General features: G+C 38.7%; 1 protein-coding gene across 5 annotated transcripts in view; it reads right to left on the bottom strand.

Annotated features, from left to right (window-relative positions):
- Positions 1-21,434, bottom strand: part of LOC100646318 — a 193,163-nt gene that overhangs the window by 101,618 nt on the left and 70,111 nt on the right. The gene's annotated exons all lie outside the window — the stretch shown is intronic.

Genomic DNA, 21,434 nt, shown 5'->3' with positions numbered 1-21,434 from the left:
TTCCATGCCACGGTATTCTCGTTGGTGTCGATAGAATATTTTCCAATAAAAAATGAAAGCTTTTTTAATTTCACGCTGCAGTGTTTTCTACAAGAAATTATCTGTCAGATATTTGAAGCTACCAGAATAGACAACGCGAGTAAAACATAATCTTCATAAATACATCTAGTAAAATCGAAGATGTTCTCCTTTTGCGCTATGCATTTTTCATTCGTCGAAAATTTTTCATTTGGAATTATCCAGTGTAAATTCCACGGTTTAGTCGTTAATAAATCCATTCGAAATATAAAGAATCGAGCTGCAACTCGGTCGGGAATAAATCAGAAGATCTTTGCATAATCGCAAAAATGTCAAAGTTATGTAAATGTTAAAACTCGAATAAATGGAACGTTCGAGACGAACAGGAAATTCACGGGCGAAATGAGAGGCCGGTTCTCCCGCGACGTGTTTTGCGTCAGCGTATTTTTTTCGCTACGCCAGAAATTCACCCGTATTTTACGTTTACAGTTTTCAGGCGACATTATTTTCCGCTTCAGGAGCTCCCCATTACGAGACATGCTAATTGGGAGAGAGAGAGAGAGAGAGAGAGAGAAAAAAAAATAGAAAAAAGGAGATTCATCGCAAATCGGCTATTCTACCGGGAATATTTTCGCCCGCGGAATCGCATTGTTATCGATCATGGTCGTGTTCCACCGGCTGACAACGCGTTTGGATCTTTTCATGCTCGTTTGAGCTTATGAAACAGCGGATTACCAAACGTTACGACACGTCCTCGTCGAGTTTCCAGCATTCTGGTGGCCGACACTTGGTCAAATGCGCCCTTAATGCATCGATCTTCTCGTAACAGCCGAATTAGGTCACGATTTTTCATGCTGTCGCGCCAGCCATGCACTTTGCTACTTGCAGATTTTAGAACCATCGTAAATTTGCCAATTTTCGAACCTATCCTCGTGCGTTTCATTGAAAAGTAACTGCTAATTAGCCGAGTTCTTTCTTTATTTTTCATCCTCGCCCTTTTCTCCCCACTTTCTTACTTATCGTGCATCGAATACAAACAATGGAAATGGATGAGAAACAAATGGAAACATCGCTAAGTGGTCTTGGCACGAAACTGGTCAGACACGCGTTTACTTTTACTCTTCCATTGACCGCAACCGATAATCCAGCCTTTTACAAGAAAACTGATCGACTCTGGCTTTTGTCAACTTGTCAGTTCCTTTGCCTCGGCAAATCTCGTCGTAAATCTCATTTAGGAATTCGAAAACACGAGATCCTCAAGTTGCTCGGACTTACACTCGCGTCGCTGCGATTCGTTAAAACGTAATTGTAATTCCAACTCCAATTTCCTGCTCCTCTTGCTACGCTTTCGGGCCTTAAAAATTCAAATTCATTTTGCGCGAACGTATTCGTGTCATATGGTACGAGCTGAGGAAACATAATCTCGTGGCTCGGTACAAGAAATACCAATGTAGCTAATTCTACATACTCGAGATATTAACACTTAAAGATACGTTAAAAAATCTAAAATTTCTGCTGTTTCGAATTTCTTTTCCAATAAACAAAAAAGAGGCAGAGAGAAAGCTTGTGCTTTTTATTTTTTGGGAATAATAAATTTTAACATTGACATACACAGATGCCATTATAGTCATTTCTAGATAGAATTTAATATTTTCGTTTCTTCATTTTTCCATATAGAATGTACGATCGTTTACGAACCCCATATCGTTTTTCTTTTTTTTTTTTGCAGAAATATCCATTGCCGTCTCTTATTTTTAGAAATAATAAATACACGAGACGAATGTCAACGTGAAGGTCGGCGAGTCGCTTAAATGAGGAGCCGCGATGAAAAAAGAGTGGCGAAACACTGGCTAGACAGTGAATGAGATCAAGCGTAACGCTGACATGCGCGAGCACGTTGTTTGCTGTAAGTAGTCGTGGTGCGTGTGTGATCAGCCAGAACGATCTTTTAGATAAGAGTAGAATCGGTTGTCTTCCAGCCGCGATCAATAATCTTTCTGGCCGTATAAATAGCGACTATCGATTTTCCAGCTTGTAGCCAGGGTCTTCTTTCACAGAACCCTGTCATGCTGTCAATATTTCAGGCGAAACTTCGTAAAAATAAACGGCTCTTTAAAAAAAAAAGGAAAGACACGTCCACCATCGTGTGTCTTTCTATCTGTCCCATTTCGATTATCGCTTGTTATTAAGCAATTCGCGAATTTTCATGCAATTTCATAATTTTACTACCGTAACTAAGCAGATAGACGAGGGGCAGAAATTAATTTCTGCTCGTCAAATATTGACAACGAGTAGTTTGTAATTTTTATCAACTCGTAGCAAGGTGGTGCGACTAAGAAAGTACATTTTTTCTTTTTTTTTTTACATCGACACGAAGTGGGAAGCTCGACATAGAAAGTGTATTTTAACTACTCGACCTCAAGCCAAAAACACATAAACTAATATCGGAGGCAATCTGGCTAACTCTTTGATACGATCTAGTTGAAAATTCCGAAGCCTTCAAAGCCACGTTACCACGTCGAAGCACCCTGTGCATTTTTGTACTTTGAAATTCCCTATAAATGCGCATGAACGTCCATGATCTGCTTGCTATTCCTGTCTTAATACATCTTTCTGCCCCTTCTTTTGGTTTAACGTCAGATAAACATTTGTCCCGTATAATCGTTGCTTTATAAGATTAAAAAACGCGAATTAGAGGCACTCTAAAGCGAGACTTTCAATAGCCGTTTTACTTTCAAATGTACCCAAATGTATTCCATTAATTCAAGCTGCACGAGAGCAAAGAACAGCGTGGCGACCTCGCTTTTTTCAATAACCTTAAACCGCTTTGTTGTAAACTAAACCGTCACCGCGGTTGAAACAGGCAAGAACGAATGGCGAGAAAGAAAGCAATCGGTGTGTCTATAAAACGAATTTATTGCACGCGAACCAGGGCAAATCTCCGTGGTCGCGCTCGGCGCAATTTTCATGCCGGAATTTCAGACCAGCGCATTTCATGTTTTCAATCAGCCTGACCACCGAAGAAACGCGACGAGAAAAATCCATTAGACAAACAGAAAGAAAATTCCGCATTCTTTCTACTCGTGTCTGTTCTACCGTATCCGATCCGATCGTTATTTTTCTCTTTTTCGTATCCTCGTTAACGAGACGCACTTCTTTCTTTTTCATTTTTCGTTTTTCCTTTCTTTTGCGTAGACTCTTCTGTTTTCTATTTTTCTGCTGTTCGTTCCCCTTGGCTATTGTCTTTACCACGGTTCTTTTTCATTTTGCTCTATTTCGCCGAAAGTACCGTGGTTCCATGATTTTTATTCTGTCGCTTTTGCAATCTTACGACATTTATCGTTTCCATTTCCTAACTTGGCGATATTCATCGTCCCAAGTATCGCAAATTTTACAATTTTCATCGTTCCGCTTTTTGTACTTTTACCATCTTGCTAACACGCTGCGGAGAGTAACCCGCTATTAACTGGAAGCGTCTTAATTATCGGGGAAAGCGAGTAAGCTGTGCCGACGCTTCTTAAAATTTTCCCTTTCGCCACCCCATTTTGTTTGTGCAAAGCTTCACGCTACCATGCCGTGCATGGAAAGCTACGTGGAAATACAAACGGAACGTTAACCGCTAGATAATAAATCGAGGAAGTCTGATTTCCAACAAGTCTTCGTTACGTTTGTATTATATCTTTCACTGCTTGTCACCGTTGCTTGGAACAAATCCAAAGTATATTGAAGAGATAAATGTGTTCATTTAACTTTGCACGAAAAATTTAATCTTGCTCGAACGTCTCACATAACGGAGCGTCTCTAACGTTTTTAATTTAACATTAATTTAATTGAATATTTAGTCTAACAGTTAATAATTTTCCATTTCACCGGTGAATGGGCAGTGATTTTGACTTTCCCGACTTCGTGATTCTTTTACGCCATACCGTACACAGCGAAACGATTCTCTTTTCGTTCAGTTTGTCTATTTTTGAAGCGCTCCGACTAGTTATTGTTCGATATATACAACAGGCATAGATTCTTTTCTACTATTACAAACAGACTACGTTCATGGCAAACGTAAATGCACAAAAACTTGTGCAAAATATATAGAAAATATCGAAAGTCAAGTAGTCGTTGCGATATATAAAAGTGAAAGGTAAAGCCTTGTTACTTTTTATTCCGCCAAATGTGAATTTGCGTGAATATCTTCGGTCGAGCTCAATAATTCGATAAAAATAATGCTAATAATTGATTTCGATGGTTTTATAATTTTCGACTGTCTAGTAGACTCCTATTTATTTCAAATGTATTATAACGTGAAATGTAAAATTTATCGTGGAAATCGATGCTGCTTGTTGAAATATAAGGAGAGTTAAAAACTCTGTCGAGAAGTTAGATAATATTTTGATATAGAAATTACGAAAGTTTCTTGCTGTTAAAAACGGATTAAGTGTTTTTAAACGACTTCTAGAATGGTCGTAAATCACCTTTTCTTTTTTCTTTACAGTGAAAACTGATCTGCACCCTTCTTTCCTGAAAGTTGATCTGTTTGCCTCCTGATTTTCCACGTTCTTCAAGGATGCTCGCGGTGGAGCCATAGAATCGATAACAGAGATTATCCCTCGAAGATGTTACACGTTCCCAGAATTCGCCATCCACTTACACCTCTTAATCGTGTGCATTTCGCTCATCTTTTCGATACGTTGCCTACTGTCTACGTCGATTCCATCGCTGAAAAGGATCAAACTCTACGATTATCTCGATTTCTCTGACACTAAACTTCAAATCGATCTGCAGGAATTATTTCACGAGAAAAAAGAGAAAAATAGAAATTGGTGGCATTCTGATTAAACAATCGTCTAACAAACATATTCTTATCGCAAGTGTCCGATGTTTGAAAAGGATCAAATTCGAAGATGATCCCGATTTTTACTTCGTCCTTTCAGTATCAAACTTTCCATTTAAATTCGCGCGGATATTTCGCGAGAAGAAAATGTAGAAAGGGATGTCATTCTAGATAGAAAATTTCTAATAATCGTGTACTTAGCGCAAGCGTTGGGAAAGTTCCAAACGTTTGAAAAGGATCAAATTCAAAGCTTACCGCAATTTTTACTTCGTCCTTTCAGTATCAAACCTTCCGTCTAAGTTCGTGCGAATTATTTCACGAGAAAAAGCAGCTATGAAAAATAGTCGTCATGCTAAATAAAACTATCTAACAAACATATTCTTGCTTCAAATACGAGAAGAATTATTTTTAATATACCATTGAAATTATTATCCTGGAGGACACACGCCCACCCATTTGATTCGAATCTACAAAGGCTCAGGAAAATGAAGCTCCCACCCCTCAGAAGATTCGAGTCTGCGGTCTAAAATTTCAACTTTCGTGGCCACTATAATTGTCCACTAATTTGGTAGCCTGGATTTGCATAAAAATCACGCCTTCAAATAGGTGTAAGTAGTGCATGCATAACTGAATATCAAACACGCGTCGTCGTATTATGCAAAAATTCCCTTATCCCAGCGCTTTTCTCTTCTCCCATTACTCCCTATAACATAGATCCTGCTATCCACTGAATTTCCAAGTTCTGCGCGAACGGCGATCCTAGCAACTTCTTACGTTCAAAACGGCTCTGCAGATATCCGAGGGACGAGCAAGTGGCCCCTATCACATAACAAATGCAACATTCGTATTAGCTGGTCGGAGGTGCAGAGGGTGAGGGGTATTTGCACGAAGATCTCTCGCGCGATATGCAGATCAGCCGGAAGCACGGAAGGGAAAGTCTTGCAAGTCAGATAAGCTCGCGGATGTAAGTACACATTTTTACGTAGAAACATTTGCAGTGGCGCGCGCGCGAATTTCCAGGCCGAATGCTACGCGTACAGCTGTATGTTTGCTCCGTCGGAAACGAGCGTATTGAAGCAACCGAGGCAAGTTCCTCCTTCCACGGATAGTCAGACTTTTATTTTCCGTGTGGCGTAGCTCGTTGCTTTTTTCCCTCTTTTGCTGCGCTTCCTTTCTTCTAAGATGCACAGGGGAAAGCAAGGAGTAGCTCGCTTTGAGGAAACGCGAATTTTATATAGCGTCTTTCTCTTCTGCCCCGCCGATGATATTTCCCTGTCGTGACAAAAGCATCGTCGAAATGAAAGCTCCATCCGTGTTTCGACATTTCAGGTCCTCTGGGCGACTCGATTGTGCATTGACTGTACAGTAATTGACTGAAATCATTATCGTATACTTTTGTATACCTAGATCTATGCACGTAATAAAAATACGAAATTTTCGTAGCTGTGTGTACGAAGACATTGATTTTTTCACGCGACTGTAGATAATTTTTATTATTCAGGAAACTGCTTGTCTTCGATGTATCGAACAAATAGATGTTCTGAAATGCGCGCTAAGAAACTATTTTTACCCTTGGAGTATCGCATTTTAGAAGCATCATTTTATATTTTTAGCGAGAAATGTCAAAACATAAAAATATGGCATTCTTTTGTAGAAACATTTTTTTACCAAAACTTCCAGTTAAAAAGATTTTTTTGGGAGAATGATGTCACTTTGTTTATTCAACTTATTTTTTCCCCAAAACGTATTCTAGAATATTCAAACTGTATCGCAACATTTTTTTGACTCAACATCGCTGCTATTTTTTGAACAGCAGATACTTGAAAATTGAAACAAGGTCTGACTGAACTAGCATGACAACCGGAATTCGTGAAACAAACGTGACAATCGAGAGTCGTGACACGAGTGTGACAACCGAGATTCGTGAGACAGACGTGACAATCGAAAGACAAACAATTTTTGTCGTTGCGGACCCCCAAGACTTACTTTAAAATTTCAAAATGCCAATTCACTAATGTACCTCAAATATCTATATTTAAAGCACTCATTGATTGCTCATTAACAACTTTCAAATTTCGAGAGAGGAAGTTTAATACGAATAAATAAATATTCGAATAATAATTTACATGCGTGAGCCTCGTACTATCAAGTCATTCGATTAAGAATCGTTGCTTTGGAATATTTACTTTCTGTCTAATAAATTTCATTTCTTTTTTCATGCATTTCTTATTTTTTTATTTCAGCGTTAACAGGGACATTTTTATTTTTCCCAGCTCCCTAAGCGCCTTGCAAACTCATCGGAATTAGCAATGTAGATATCAAATCAAATTTTTATATTCTTAAAATAAGGAAAGCGTTGCAATATTTTCTTTCAACGAAAGATCCCAAGGGAATCGTAACATTTTTCTGGCTGCCGCCGCACATCAGAATTCTAAGCAACGAGGACGTCGGCAGTTTGCTGAAACTACCTGCCGGAACAGCCATAAACGAAATATCGTCTGTTCCTTACGCGGACCTGATGGAAGATTTCGAAAAATCCGCAAGTTCACATGGCATCGTAAAGTAGCGAGGCCTCGTCAATGGAATATTTTACTTGCAAAGTTGCAACAGTGATAAATTACTGCCACGGTGGTGGCCACAAAGGGATTTCATGAGAACTTAACGTCACTATAAATTGTTGCACAGCCAACCATTACAACTTAGCTGAGTCATTCTCTCGCATAGGTATCATCGCTCAGTCGAAATGTGATTATGAGAACGCGGTTCAACTTGTAAATCTCACTATATATGTCTATATAATCGCTGCATCAATCGTATCGGTTTGTTCACGTGTTCTAAGCTTTTTGGAAGATAGTAATTCGTCGTACAATCCAGAGCAACGCTTTTAGCTTAGTTTACAAGCTTTAGTTTAAATATCACGTAATTTCCATGTACGTCGGTGTGATAGAAATAAACTTCGTGCGAGGTTCTAAATGCTTAGAAAAGAATAAAAGAGATTTCTTTAAACGAAATATTCGTTGCACCATAATTACTGCTGATGTGTCTATATTTATGTATAGTAAAGGGAACGTGTTTAACTTTGTTTGGTAAATAGAACGCATTACTGTCTCAAACGTCGGAAAGCTCGAGGATCAACTTCGTTTGGGGGCCTTCGTTGGATATAATTTGCCTATTAATATAAATATAATGATGCGCAATAATATGTAATATTAACGTAATATTAATAACATTAAGTAATAATATTAAGCAGTATACATTATCGTACAAAAGTACAGAAACTTTTATTTATTATTTTAGACCGAAGGAGATATGAACATTAAATGATTGAAAGTATTTTGGTGTCTATATTTTATTTTCCACGAATGCCGATTTTTTTCTACATTTTTACGACAAACGAACGTTTCTAAAGAAACGTTACTTCCGGTTACTTTACAAAATATACCGTAGAATCTCGACGAAATGCCCTCCAACAACACTTCAGCGTGAAAGCTTCCTTGACTTACGATAAAAGCCCGAACGAGGAAAGAGGACCTTAAAATAACATTTTGCGCCATACACAAGCAGACTACACGCGTGATTTCGAGAATTCGTCGCAACAGCGATCGTACAAACGCAGAACATCAGAGCAAGTGCGAATGTTTGTAAACGAGCAGAACTGCTGTTCAGTAGAATCATACGTTACTGGTCAGACTTCGTTCTCAGCTGATATGCACCGCGCGATGATAGAAATTTCTTTACTTTATCCCAATGATCTACGAGATCGAGCACGTAACGTAAGCAAAATGATGCAAAAGCGCTCCTGATGCAAAACTGAACAGAAGAAAACGTTGTAGGTGTCAAGAAACAAATTTTTCATGAGGACAAGGGAACTCATGCATTAATGTAGTCTAAATTCATGAAACAGAAAAATGTGTCTGCAGAAAAATCTGTATGTTTCATCTCTTAGCTGTAGCTCGAGGCAACTCGATGTTCCATTCGTTTAGACAGATGGCACAGACAGAAAAGCCAAGAAACAATTGACCAATGTTTACTGGAACTTACACTTTTCTCTATAGAGGCGACGTTGTGACAGCATTTCCTAGCATTTTTAACAACTCTACGTATAAATAGAAATACTACTCAAATTCTATATTATGACATTCTCATTGGTATGTAAAATATTTCCAAATAAAAAAACAAAATTCTTCAATTTTCATGCTTGCAGTGTTCTCTACAATTTTCCTGCCAACGATGTATCACTAGTTAATTTACTGTGAAATGCGTAATTAATCAACGTCTATGGACAAACGAGCATACGTGTTCTCGTTGCCTAACGACAGTTAAAAATTACGAAGGAAAGGTTAAAGAGAACAAACAGCGGACAATTTTCTCAGGCCTCGACCAATCCATTACGAAACAGTGTGACAGATTTAAACGCGCTTTTGTTTCCTAGCTGAACCACACTGTGTCTCTTTTTTTCCTTTATTTTTCTTTTTGGAAACGTTATTTCGAAGTCGGCATTATTTCAGAACGAAGCAAACAGCAAAACGGAAGTTAAACGAGTCTCGTAAACTGTGCAGATAAAAGCTGCGAAATCGTACGCTCGGCGCATCCTTTGCTCGTTTTCTTCTTTTCTTTTTCTTTTTTAGTTTATCTAGCGTGTCCACGTCCACGTTCCACGTGGGACGATTTTTACTCGCCTATCGAACCTGTCGACAATCGCCGGATTACGTCGATATTCTGATTACGAAATCGCGAGAGAAACGAGCGTGGACGAGGCGTAATAAAATATTCGAACACAAAGGTGGGAACGTTGGAGAAAATGGCAGGAATATCCGAGAAAGAAATCGACGTGAACGATGGAAAATAAAGTACTCAGGTACAAAGGTAAGGATGTTATTTCTTCAGGAAGGAAATAAATAGTCTACTGACATCGTTAAATTCGATTCATTGCGTACAAGCGACCAAACGAATCGAATACTGAAAATTTGATACACAAAAGGAGGACGTAAAATAAAATAGAAAGAGAATGAAAAGTAAAAACAGAGATGAACGAAAGAACTCGATGTTTTAGTTGCGCGCAGAATGAATGATATCGTTGGTGACTTTAAAATAGGAATGGCACAAGTCGCTCTTGAAACAAGCGTATAGGAAGATCTCTGGTCTCGTCGCTGTTTATTCAGAACCGTCGAAACGTCGTGTACCGACGTCATCATTTTTCAGCAACTTTCTTCAACGAGATAGTCGTAAATTCTCGTCCACGACCTTGTACTCGTTTGATCCTCGACGATAAATTTTCCGCGGAGCTATTCGAACCACTGACCAATTCCCTCGGCTTCGCGGAACTCGTGTTTGCGACTATCCTAAACAATTATGACAAATTCGTCTAATAACAGGAAATTCTAGGAAGAGCACACGCCAAGAGTAATTGCGAATTTACGTAAATTAATAAATAATATACAGGAGATAAGCGAGAAATAATAAAATTCGAATGCCGATGGGTGAATTTGTAAGTTCAAAATTTCTTCGAATATTCGTGATTTATACAGAAAACTCGAGCGAAGAATAATGTAGTTTGTAATTTCCTATTCTTATTGCCGGTAGATTTATTTTCTCAGCCAGCAATTTTCCATCGCTCGCTTGTTTAACACTTGTTATACGCTTGAAATAATTCTATTCGTTATTCGTGTATATTATCCTTTCAACAGGCGACTGAAAAATAGTTTCTGACTTTTATTACACACGCTTTACACGCTATCTAATATTCCTCGAAATGTAAGACGAATACTGATAGATACGAATCTACAATTTTGTTATATTTGGAAATTTTGATTATATGCATTTTAAACACTATCCTTATAAGAACTATCGTTCTTTGAAAACTAACTATCGATCATGCAGAAACGTATTATCGTTCTATGTATTATTCCTGCGTAATACAATCCTAATATAATATTATTACACACCATCCAATATTTTTGAAAATATTTATAAAACGCCACTAGCTGGCGATAATATAAAAATTTGACAAACATGTTCGATTCATATCGCAGACACAGAAGAAACGAAAGAACATCGCGTTGTCGAAAGCAAACTGAATATTTCCAACGAAGAATAAAAGGCCAGCTAACGATCAGATTACCTTGGAACGCTCTTCTGCTATGCGGAATTGCAGCCCTTGGATCGCCGTTTCATCGTCGTCATTCGCACGAGAAGCAGTTTCATTCGTCAGGGATACCTACGAAAAGTTAACTTGCTCTCGCAAGTAATAATTATCGCTTCGCGTGGGCTTCTACTGCAGAAGTGACCAGTAGGTGTCATTCATTTTCGTTTCGAAGGCAAAAGGGGAGGAAACGCGCGTTCTCTCGCCGGTGCTATTCATTTTTATTACTGTAAAAAAGTGGTGTGTACCACGTCAGGAGGATCTCGGTTGCGCAACGTGACGTAAAAGTTTCCGAAGGCGGCAAGAATCTTCTTACGTCTCGTAGTAAGTTCTCCTTTCATTATGTCGCACGACTATCACCATCTGCCTTCAACGTTTTATTTACTTTTTACTAGACACAGTCGGTTGTTTCGCCGCTCTTCGCTCTAATTTCTACGACTCTTTTCTTGGCCTGATTTCCACAACGATTTTCCTGACACCGCGAGGTCAACGAATCTTTTTTGCCTTCAAAGATCGCACAACTACCACGCGACGCTTTAACGTCTCTTTAGCACTGGCCTACATTCGTCGCGACACTTTTCCAGGAACGTAGCATAAAATCGTTGCGTTACAACCGAGAATCGGATAGATAAGACAAAGCGAGTCAAGGGCCTGTACTCCGAATGAGAAACGTATTTCCGATTTTTACAATTGTCGCGCGTCGACTAGCCGCGTGTTTTGATCAAATTTGGAAAAATCAAACCGTAGCTCGAAAATTTCTATCCACCGTGAACTATAATTTATGAATTTCGTATGTGATGGAATTTGGGACAATCAAAGTTCACCTGGGAAATTTCTTATTTTCCACCACGCGTCGAAATCTTTATCTCGTTATCCATATTCGTTTCATCTCGTATCTTCCTTCCATATTTTATTCTTTTGTTCCTTTTATCATATTTTTAGAATTCTCCTTCGCTCGCAACTGATACCGTAGCACGAACTATCGATCTTTCGCATTTGGTCCTTAAAGACCATCGCCGATACAACAGCTGTAGGCTATTTACTTCGCCATGTAGTTTACGATACAATCCGATCCGTGTTTGTTACGTACACGTACTCGTTGTTAACTCGCGCGTCTTTATAAATCAGTGGATGTTTGCTAATTTTGAAAACGATATTTATCAAGCTAGATTTCCGATGGAACTTCAAACATTTAATTGAAGCAGTTAATAAGTGTAAATATTAGTTCGTAAAATATCAATATAATTAGAAATCTGCCGAGTTGTTGGTAACGTCTGCAACTTAAAGTGTATATCAAAGTTAGCATATAAGATGCAAATAAGTGGATCGTATATCTAGTCTCATCTATAACTTAGATACTTGCAGTTAGCAAGTATAGGTAGTTTAACTTTCTAATAACGAATACTTGCTCGTTTTAAACGAAGTGCTCATCAAGATAAAAGCACGGTGTAGTAACATAATTTTCCCTCTAACAGAAACCGCTCGTAAAAGACAATTTCATTTTGAAAATAAAATATAAATAAATGTTATCATAATTTGGCCAAATCCTTATACAAATTCGGATTTCTATGAATACAATAAAGAGAATGGAAGCCAGATAGAAAATTGTTTGCACAGATTGTTGTTATACTCTGGATATCTTGTACAATTTTGTAAATTATTTGTATCCTGCGCATTTTTACGTTATCAAATTTCCCATAAGGATAATGAAAATTCGCAATCCACTTACTTCGGATCTACGTATTATCAAAACCAATATGCCGTGGAATACAGATAAGAATCGGAAACCTTCGACAATCTTACTATACGCTCTGAGAAAGAATACGACCTATTCCTTACGTCACAATCTGTTACATAAGAAAAACTCGCAGCGAAACAAGGACAGCATCTGCCACGAGAAACGTAGAAACGTTCTTTCAAAGTGATTGGAAATCTTTGTCCAATTAACAATATGGCACGCTTTTATTAACTATCACAACACATCCAGACGATGGTAGAAATTTATTTATCTGTATAGCTACCGGAGGACAAACAATTTATATAATGATCAAAGTTCATATAATGGCGATTCTTTTCGCGTATTATTTTTCGTTTGCGTAATAGGAGCTCGCGTTCAGGTAAGTGAATTCAATCAGCAAAAGTCCAGTCGATCGGCCACTATGACTAGCATTTCGTTCCAGTAAATGGAGCCTTCGCTGTAGTTGAATATAAAAGTGCACTCACTATGATATAATACGTACAGAGGATAATATTCTAACAAACTGAGGACGATCGACACTCGTCCGATAAAAAGACGTATATCCAGGTTACATATCATTAGGAATAAAATGAAAAATATCATTTTCCATAGAAGTTATTCACCTTGAGGTGAAATTTGTCTATCGTTTCTCGAACCAGTTTCTTAAACCAGCCAGATACCGAGCACAATTTAAATTTGTCGCGTGACTACTGAAATGGGCGTGTCTAGTGAAAAGTTGCTTTTGAAAAAACTGATTTTTAATATTTAACGAGCAGGCATCGAATTCGCATACGTCTGAAATATAAGCTGTTACATTTTAATTCCAACGTGGATATATCTTATTTAGTATACATACATATGCAGTGCGTATCGTTGAAGTGGTCACCACTTCTTAGAAGACTCTCTTAGTTCTTTTTAGTTTTCTCAAGCACTGAAGCTATCGACAGTGTACAGACAAAAGACTGGGACGAAGGCAGACCATAAACAGTAGGTCGCACGACGGCAGTGCAGTGGTTAGCGTCTAGACTAACGAACTGTCCTGTTTTTGCGACCAGGTTTTCAAGACACAGATAGGAAGAAAAATACAACATCGTATATAAGCACCGCTCTACAGCGACTTAAATCTAATTTAAAAATAGTAAGTTAAAAAATGTAATTTCGACACACAAAACATTGTATGGCTATGTCGTACCGTCACGTATCGGTTCTTTTGCCTAAACCACCCCACAACCGAAGTTCATTGTTTATTGTGAACAACATACCAATGTAATACTCATCTACTGGTCAATAAACGTTATAAAAAAAAGGTTATTAGGTCTTAGGGTTCGAATCGACCAGGGTTCAAATCCCGGCGATCGTAGTCCGATTTTTCTTTCCACGGCATCTAATTAAGAAGAAAAACAGCAGCGACATCTACACCAGCAGCAGAACCTATCTGGGCCTCTACACCAGTAGTAGCACTATCACCCACAACTATGTCTCCACCTCAAATCTAATATCATTATTAAAAATTTCAATATGGAAAACAGGTGTATTGCGTAAAGCAGATTGTTTGTGCATTGAGATTGACTAATCGATGTAGCGAGGAACAGACTACTAAGTCATTCATAATTTTGGAGGGTGTGGGGCGCCTATAAAGGTTTCCTCCACGAAAAAGAAGAAGACCATAAACAGTAGACAGGCGACGTTATCTTCGGGGTTTTTAGTTATAAAGTAACACTGCTAGCGTGCGGATCTGGATCAGCTCAAATTATATTCCTGCTTGTACTTACACTTCTGTATTAAAATATATTTTCTACCTTACAATTTACCCACGCGTTTAACACACATCTAAGAACCTCAACACGTATGATAGGAAAACCTATCATAAATACGTATTTTCGACATGTATACGAGTTTCCACATAAAACGTACACACCGTAGGCAAACCATTTTTATCTTGTCTCTATTACAGTTACGACCTCTTTGAAAATTGCGTACCTACAGTGCGTGGCGAGAAGTATTTGACGACGAGTATACTCGTCAATGCACAGAATATGCCTGACTGCTACAATATAAAATTAAGTTGTAATGAAATAACTGTTTTACTTTTTTTATGCACGACGAGTGTACTCGTCATAACACAAAATATCGTCATTTCCTCCTGACGAGTATACTCGTCGAAAAAGCTAACTGATCAACACGGCGATGTAGATGGAATGGAAGCGTTCCCACGATTCTCGCGAAATGTGTTTCGCGTATCTCGTCAACCGTTCGTACGAAGGCGACAGACGAAACGTTAAAACGAATGGCGACAGTTTTCGCACGGGCACGCAGCTTGCGACACACGTATCGCGATACACGTGTGGGCGTGCTAAACCGGTCTCACGCACGCACCGGCTTTTCTCGTCGATTCGATTTTTTCCGTGAACGAGGTGTTAGCAAAGGGTGGATCGTTTCCGCTTGTGTCTCGCAATTTCGCCATTACTCGCGAAGAGCGGGCGCTCGAGGCACGGCAAGCAAATAAAAAGGGAAAAGGAGGAAAAGGACAACGAGAGTGGGGGGACGTACAGTTACGCCCGAAGGATCATACTTTCGAAGCCGACTAAAGCCCCTAAAATGCTCCAGGCTCGGACACAAACTTCGATCGGAGTTGATCGAAGCTATAGCAACGCAAGCTTTCGCAGTCGCCTCAGGAAGAACGTAATTCGGAACGGTTATGATTTCTCTGCGAGAATCACTGAACTAATCGGGTCTCACGTCAGACTTTAGAGATAAACAATATTGCCACCGAAGAAGTATAAGCTGCGATACATTTCTCGGAATGTAGGGAATTTCAGGTATATCGGATAGTTCGGGGAAATTAGGTTCAATTTAGGTATAATTTAAGGGGAGGCTAAGGTTAATTCGTACAAAAATAAGGCATGTTTTTGTGAATTATTTGTGACGACACAGTTAAAATCTCTTTATTAAAACCAATAGTACATTAAAGTATGACATTCGAAGAGTATTGTATAAAATTTTCACGGATAAATATTAAAAAATACGACAATGGCAGCAATTGTCTCGGAAAAAAGGTAGAATTGCGGTGCCCCTGATAACTGCCGATTTTACGAAAATTTGCGGCTAATTTTCCCTGCAAAGTGTTCCAAAAAAGTGAAAAATTGAAATTTCGAAAAACCCTGCCAGCGTTACCTGGGGAAAACTGTTACCTAACGAATGAACTTTGATTTTTTGATTTCAGATGATCCAGCACCAAGTTATGAACAATTCTACCTTTTTCCGAGACACGTGCGAATAATTGCGGTCATTGCCGTATTTTTTAATATTTCTCCGTGAAAATTTTATACAATATTCTTCGAATGTCATACTCTAATGTACTAATGGTTTTAATAAAGAGATTTTAACTGTGTCGTCACAAATAATTCACAAAAACATGCCTTATTTTTGTACGAATTAACCTTAGCCTCCCCTTAGGAACATTTTTGGCAACATTGTGGTAATTATCGCTCGAGAAAGAAGTAGATTCGATCGTTTGGACGCGTTCGAAGATTTTAGAAAAATGTTACGCCAACGTCCCGCCCCGGTATGATCAATTTTAGAACTTACTGTGAGAATAACGATTCTAAAATTTGATACTTTCAGTATGAAATTACAGCTGGTAAGGCGAAAAGCGATTATCGAGAGCAATTATCGAGAAAAGAAGCTTTTTTACATAAATATCGCTAAAGTACGATCGATTAAAAAATTTATCGTGAAAATAACAATTAATTGTCAAAATAAAGCTTCGATCCGTTCTCGGCACGAGAATTGCCGAGTTTGTCGGCAAACGACGCTGCCGGAACGAAACTGTAACGTCAGTAGAAATTTCGCGATTCGTTTGTTTGGAAACATTTGAACCTTTTTACAGAACTCGACATAAATGTTTCTAATCTATAATTAGACTTGAAATTTCCTGTAAAAGTAACGAGTCTAAAATTGGATGTTTCTATTATCAAACGCGAAGCTCGAATCTATTTTCGACACGAGGGTTGCCGAGTTTCACGGAAAGCAACGCTGAGTTAGACAAAACTTCGATGTCAGTAGAAATTTCGAAATCCATTTGTTTGCAAGCATTTGAACCATTTCGCAGAACCTCGCGTAAATCTCCCTAATCTACGTACGATTAATCTTGGAATTAACCGTGAAAATAACGATTTTACTTGGATATTTCTACTATGAAACTAAAGCTCGAATTCGATGTTCCTTTTGGACGCGAAAATTCCCGCGTGTTTATGAAAACAACGCTGTCAGTCGAAACGCGACGTCGGTAAAAATATCGAGATCCATTGGTTTAGAAGCGTCTGAAGCATTTTCCAGAAAATCCAACGTAAATGTTGCGAATTTACAATTAATCTTAGAGTTTACAGTAAAAATAACCACAAACTAGAATTGCTAATTAAAAAAGCCTCGATCCATTCTCCACGCGAGGTTCGCCGTGTTTCTGAGAAAGGAACGCTGTCGGACGAGACTGCAACGTCGATGGATAGAAACGTGAATTCGAGGCGTATGCAAAGCGCCGGTGTTACAAATATCTGTTTAAACGTCTGCTAGCGATTCGTGACGTCAACGATCTCCGTTCGAAGTAAAAAAAAAGCTTGCTGGTTTTCATAGGGATTTACGTTGGAAAATCCTCGGCTGATATTTTCGCATTTTATGTTGCACTTTCTCGCGGTCAAATTAGATTTGTCCTGTGTGCCGGCGAAGAAGAAACTTTGAGCGGGAGTAAAGTGGCACAACGAATAAGCATTGCAAAGGAAAAACGAAATACGAAGTCGTCGATGGTACGCGAAGAAATCCAACGACCCCCTCAATTTTATCCTATTTGAGAAAAATCCATCGAGAACCACGAGACTTGCGTATGTACTTTGTTCGGTTCGCTTCAGCTGGCGTAGCTTTTCTACTCTCGTTTTAGATTCCCCGGTTTAAACAAGATTAGCTGGAAATTCTACAGGGATATCGGATTGTGGTCCGGCTTGAAAAATATTATTGAATAGCATTGAATGCCATTGAATAAATTGTAACGAAATATATTATCGAACGGGAATTTTTATTTTTGCGGAACGATAATTTCTTCTCCTTTATCGTTAGTAACAAAATTTATTATTTCAGGATTGAAAATGGAAAACGCGATAATTCACAATTGCCTGAGGAAGAGTGTATATGATTTAATATATCGTCAATCGTATATCAAATTAAAAAATACTGGTAACACTAATTACGCGGACAAAGCACTGGTCTCGTACGAAGCACTGTGCATTTGTCACCTATTTTCAGCTATTTTCGAATCTATCAAGTTATTCGCTTCTTCAAATTCCATATTGAAATATTACTCTCTTAACCAGCGAGTGGCACCAGAAAACTAATAAAAATGGATACAACGGATTCGTTATATCTAGAAAACTAACGAAATCGAATGGACTAATTAAAATGAATTCGTCATATTTGCCTCGTACGGCCTTCGCTCATTTCGTATTATTAAAATTTAGATCTTATCAATTGTAACCCAAATGATGGTAAAAAACTTAGCGCGAACGACCATGCAATAAATCATTCACGCTACATGCCATTTATTAAAGACTTCGGATTTCACCCACTCTAACTCAAGTGGCTGCAAAAAATCCTCGTGTGTAGGCGATTTTCCACTAAATCATTCACACGTGCCACTAAGTAAATAATACAAATCATTGCGTAAAAAATTCCAACCTAAAATCTAACTCCGAGTTACGATAAGAAAGAGACTAAGAAAGATCGTATCGCCTAACCTTGCCCTAAAATCATTTATCGACGGTATCGATCAACGAATAATGGTCGTCGTCCGTATCCACACGTGAGGACGTGATTATCCCTTCGCGGGAACCTACGTTTCCCCTTACGAAAGAAAGAAGGAAAGAGGAGAAAGAAAGGAATGGAGGGGAACATCACGCGTACAACAAGCTCGTACAAACAATTAATGACTTTTGGAGATAGATCGCGAGAACCTTCAACCTCGAGTCACCCTGAGGCAAGTTCCGCGTCAGCTCGTCCCTTAATTGATCCTTCGATCCTCATCTGGGATTCCGAGCTGTCTACGGACAAAGGAGAATCTCGGTAAGTTGCGCGTCGGTTGGCAGACTTTATTAACGCGGGGAAGGTGACGAAGCGTGTACAAAAGCGAAAACTGGGTCGTCAGCAAGTTGGGTGTATAACACGGTCACGAATCTCGCGGATACACTTGGTCGGGACAGTTACAACGGTGAAAATAGGTGGAAAAGAATGAAACGAAATAAAGTAAAAGATGCGAGCAATGGCCCAGATTTCCACGATTCTCATTACGCTAGGGCGCTATTTATTGAAGCGAGATTTTAGTTAATAGCCGATTAACCCAACCCTTGCCGATCGAATTCGTTGACGACGGTGGACAAAAAGAAGATTGGCCAGATAAGAAATATAAAATTAGAAGCGGCGTTATTTTACAAAGTTGACTTTGTGTTTAACAAGAACTACGAATAAATCTAATATACGGTGGCTACATCACAAATGTCCTGATTTTCTAATGAAACATCCTTCATACTGATTTCTACGTTTCATCCTCACCGAATATGTATCGCTAAATGATAACAAATTCCTTGTTATGCATACGAACTCATAATTAATTAGTATACGCGAATGCCATGATAAATACAACGGTGTTTTTGCAGCCACTGTATACCACGCAATATATAGTCGATACGGTGAAAGTTCAGCGCAAAACTAAAATTCGTAGCGTGTCCATTTGCAACTTTCTTTTATTCGCCACTGTATCCGAACGCTATCTCCGATCATACGAGCGAAGAACAATAGACAGCGGGGAAAACTATCGAGTTCTGTTATATGAGCTTTAATCACACAAACGCTCATCCGCTGGCAAGTTTAAATAAATGGAATTTTAGTGTAATCCGTAAATCGAACGATTAGAATGTAATCCGGTTCTAACCGCGGTTCAGACCGACGCGTTTGACAAATCACCCGAGACTTGTCCACCTATCAAATTGATTGACGACCGAATATTTTCGGCCCGTCCTGCTTCTCGAACAAAGCTTGCAGTGAATTTTATTTACACGAGAAACTCGAGAGCCGTGAACACCTATGGATACGAGTAGATTACACGCGTGGTTATTTGTCCATCAGACGCAGCTTTTGGAATGCGATGTTTCCAGATGAAAGAATTCTTCCTGCAGTTTAACCTCTCGTGACTACGATTGGAATTTTGATAAAAGTGCAGGAATTTTTATACCGAGTGTATTAGACAGAACGCACTATGGTTTTATTTTCTTTGCTAAAGCGAATGTAGCTTCGTTCGTATTATTGCTTACACGCGAGGACAGCGGATGACACGGTTTTCACCGATCACGTTGAAATTAACGTTTGACCCTTAACCACCACGGTAATTTTATTTTCAAGGCGCCTTGCAAACGAAGCTGGCAGTGAATGTCATAATTTTCATCGATCACGTTGAACGTATTTTATCAAATTATAAATAGAAATATATCTGAATAGAAAATTTCAATCTGAGTTTACGAGTTATATTTATTAAGTTTCACTCGATGGAAGATTAGTTGGACTTGTCTCGTATTTTACTTTAGGAAGAAATTTTTATTTTGAATTATTAGGATATCTATAACATTGCAGAACTCTAAAATAACGTTTAGTTTGTTGAAGCAAGTCTCCAAGAACAGGAGTATATTTTCATGCACCTGACTTTGCTACGTAAAATTTCCACCGGCTCTGAAAATATTAAGCTCCGCTGAAAGTGTCGAACTTTTTCAGTGATACGATCCGATACGAGTAGCCGTGGAAAATTCGAAAAAGTCGAAAGTAGAAAAGTTTCATCGAGAAGCAACGCCGAACCGAATCAGCAGCTCTGAGAAATATAATAATCTTCCATTTATGCTTGAGAAGATTTCCATGCAAATTTTATAAACTCATTTTTGACAAGTAGATCTTCAATAAAACCTATTGTTTAAATTTAATTTGATCGATACAAGTTTAAGGATGCAGTCGTTGCATCGTAGCCTGCAACTGTTTTAGCATCGAAAGTAATTAATTTTAACAGCGTGTTAGACATCGATCGACGCGAATTTTATGACAATGAAATTACGTAAAGCTAAACCGGCGTTGCAGTTGACAAATGTCGGCATTGTTCGCTTGATTATTAATCGCGCGTCCCGTCGTTCGTAGAACAGTTTAGCTTTCGCCATTTTGGCAACTGAAAGTCGAAAGACTATCGAAAATGTAACCACGACAATTACGCCAACGTTACGTAAATCCTCTTAATCGTATCACAGTGTTTTATTGATATTGCGCCAAATTGAAGGCCGCCAGGCATAAACAAGCGGCGCAAACATTATGCAACGTGAGTAACGAGGTAGCGAGCGTAATTCACGCGAAAAATATATTGTGATGGAGTACCGCCGTTGCAAAAAGTTGGAAAAGTTATTCGCATGGAAAAACGCGACGCCTTCGCTGTTTGCGTAAAGGAAAATAGTCGAGTTAAAAACTTCACCTTCGTTTTTAAACCAAACTTAATTTGATTTCATCGTTCTAAATTTCATATAGCGTCGACACAGCGATCGTTCCTCGGAGAGAAACTCGTTAAAACTCGTGTCAAATGTCATTCGCGAATATTCTTCGTGTCAAAAGATTTGTCAAATTAAAGAACGAGAGAAACG

The sequence above is a fragment of the Bombus terrestris genome, chromosome 14 (genome assembly GCF_910591885.1).
Source record: "Bombus terrestris chromosome 14, iyBomTerr1.2, whole genome shotgun sequence".
NCBI lineage: Eukaryota > Metazoa > Arthropoda > Insecta > Hymenoptera > Apidae > Bombus > Bombus terrestris.
The sequence above is the reverse complement of the archived record's forward strand: the minus strand, read 5'-3'. Positions and strand labels throughout refer to the sequence as shown.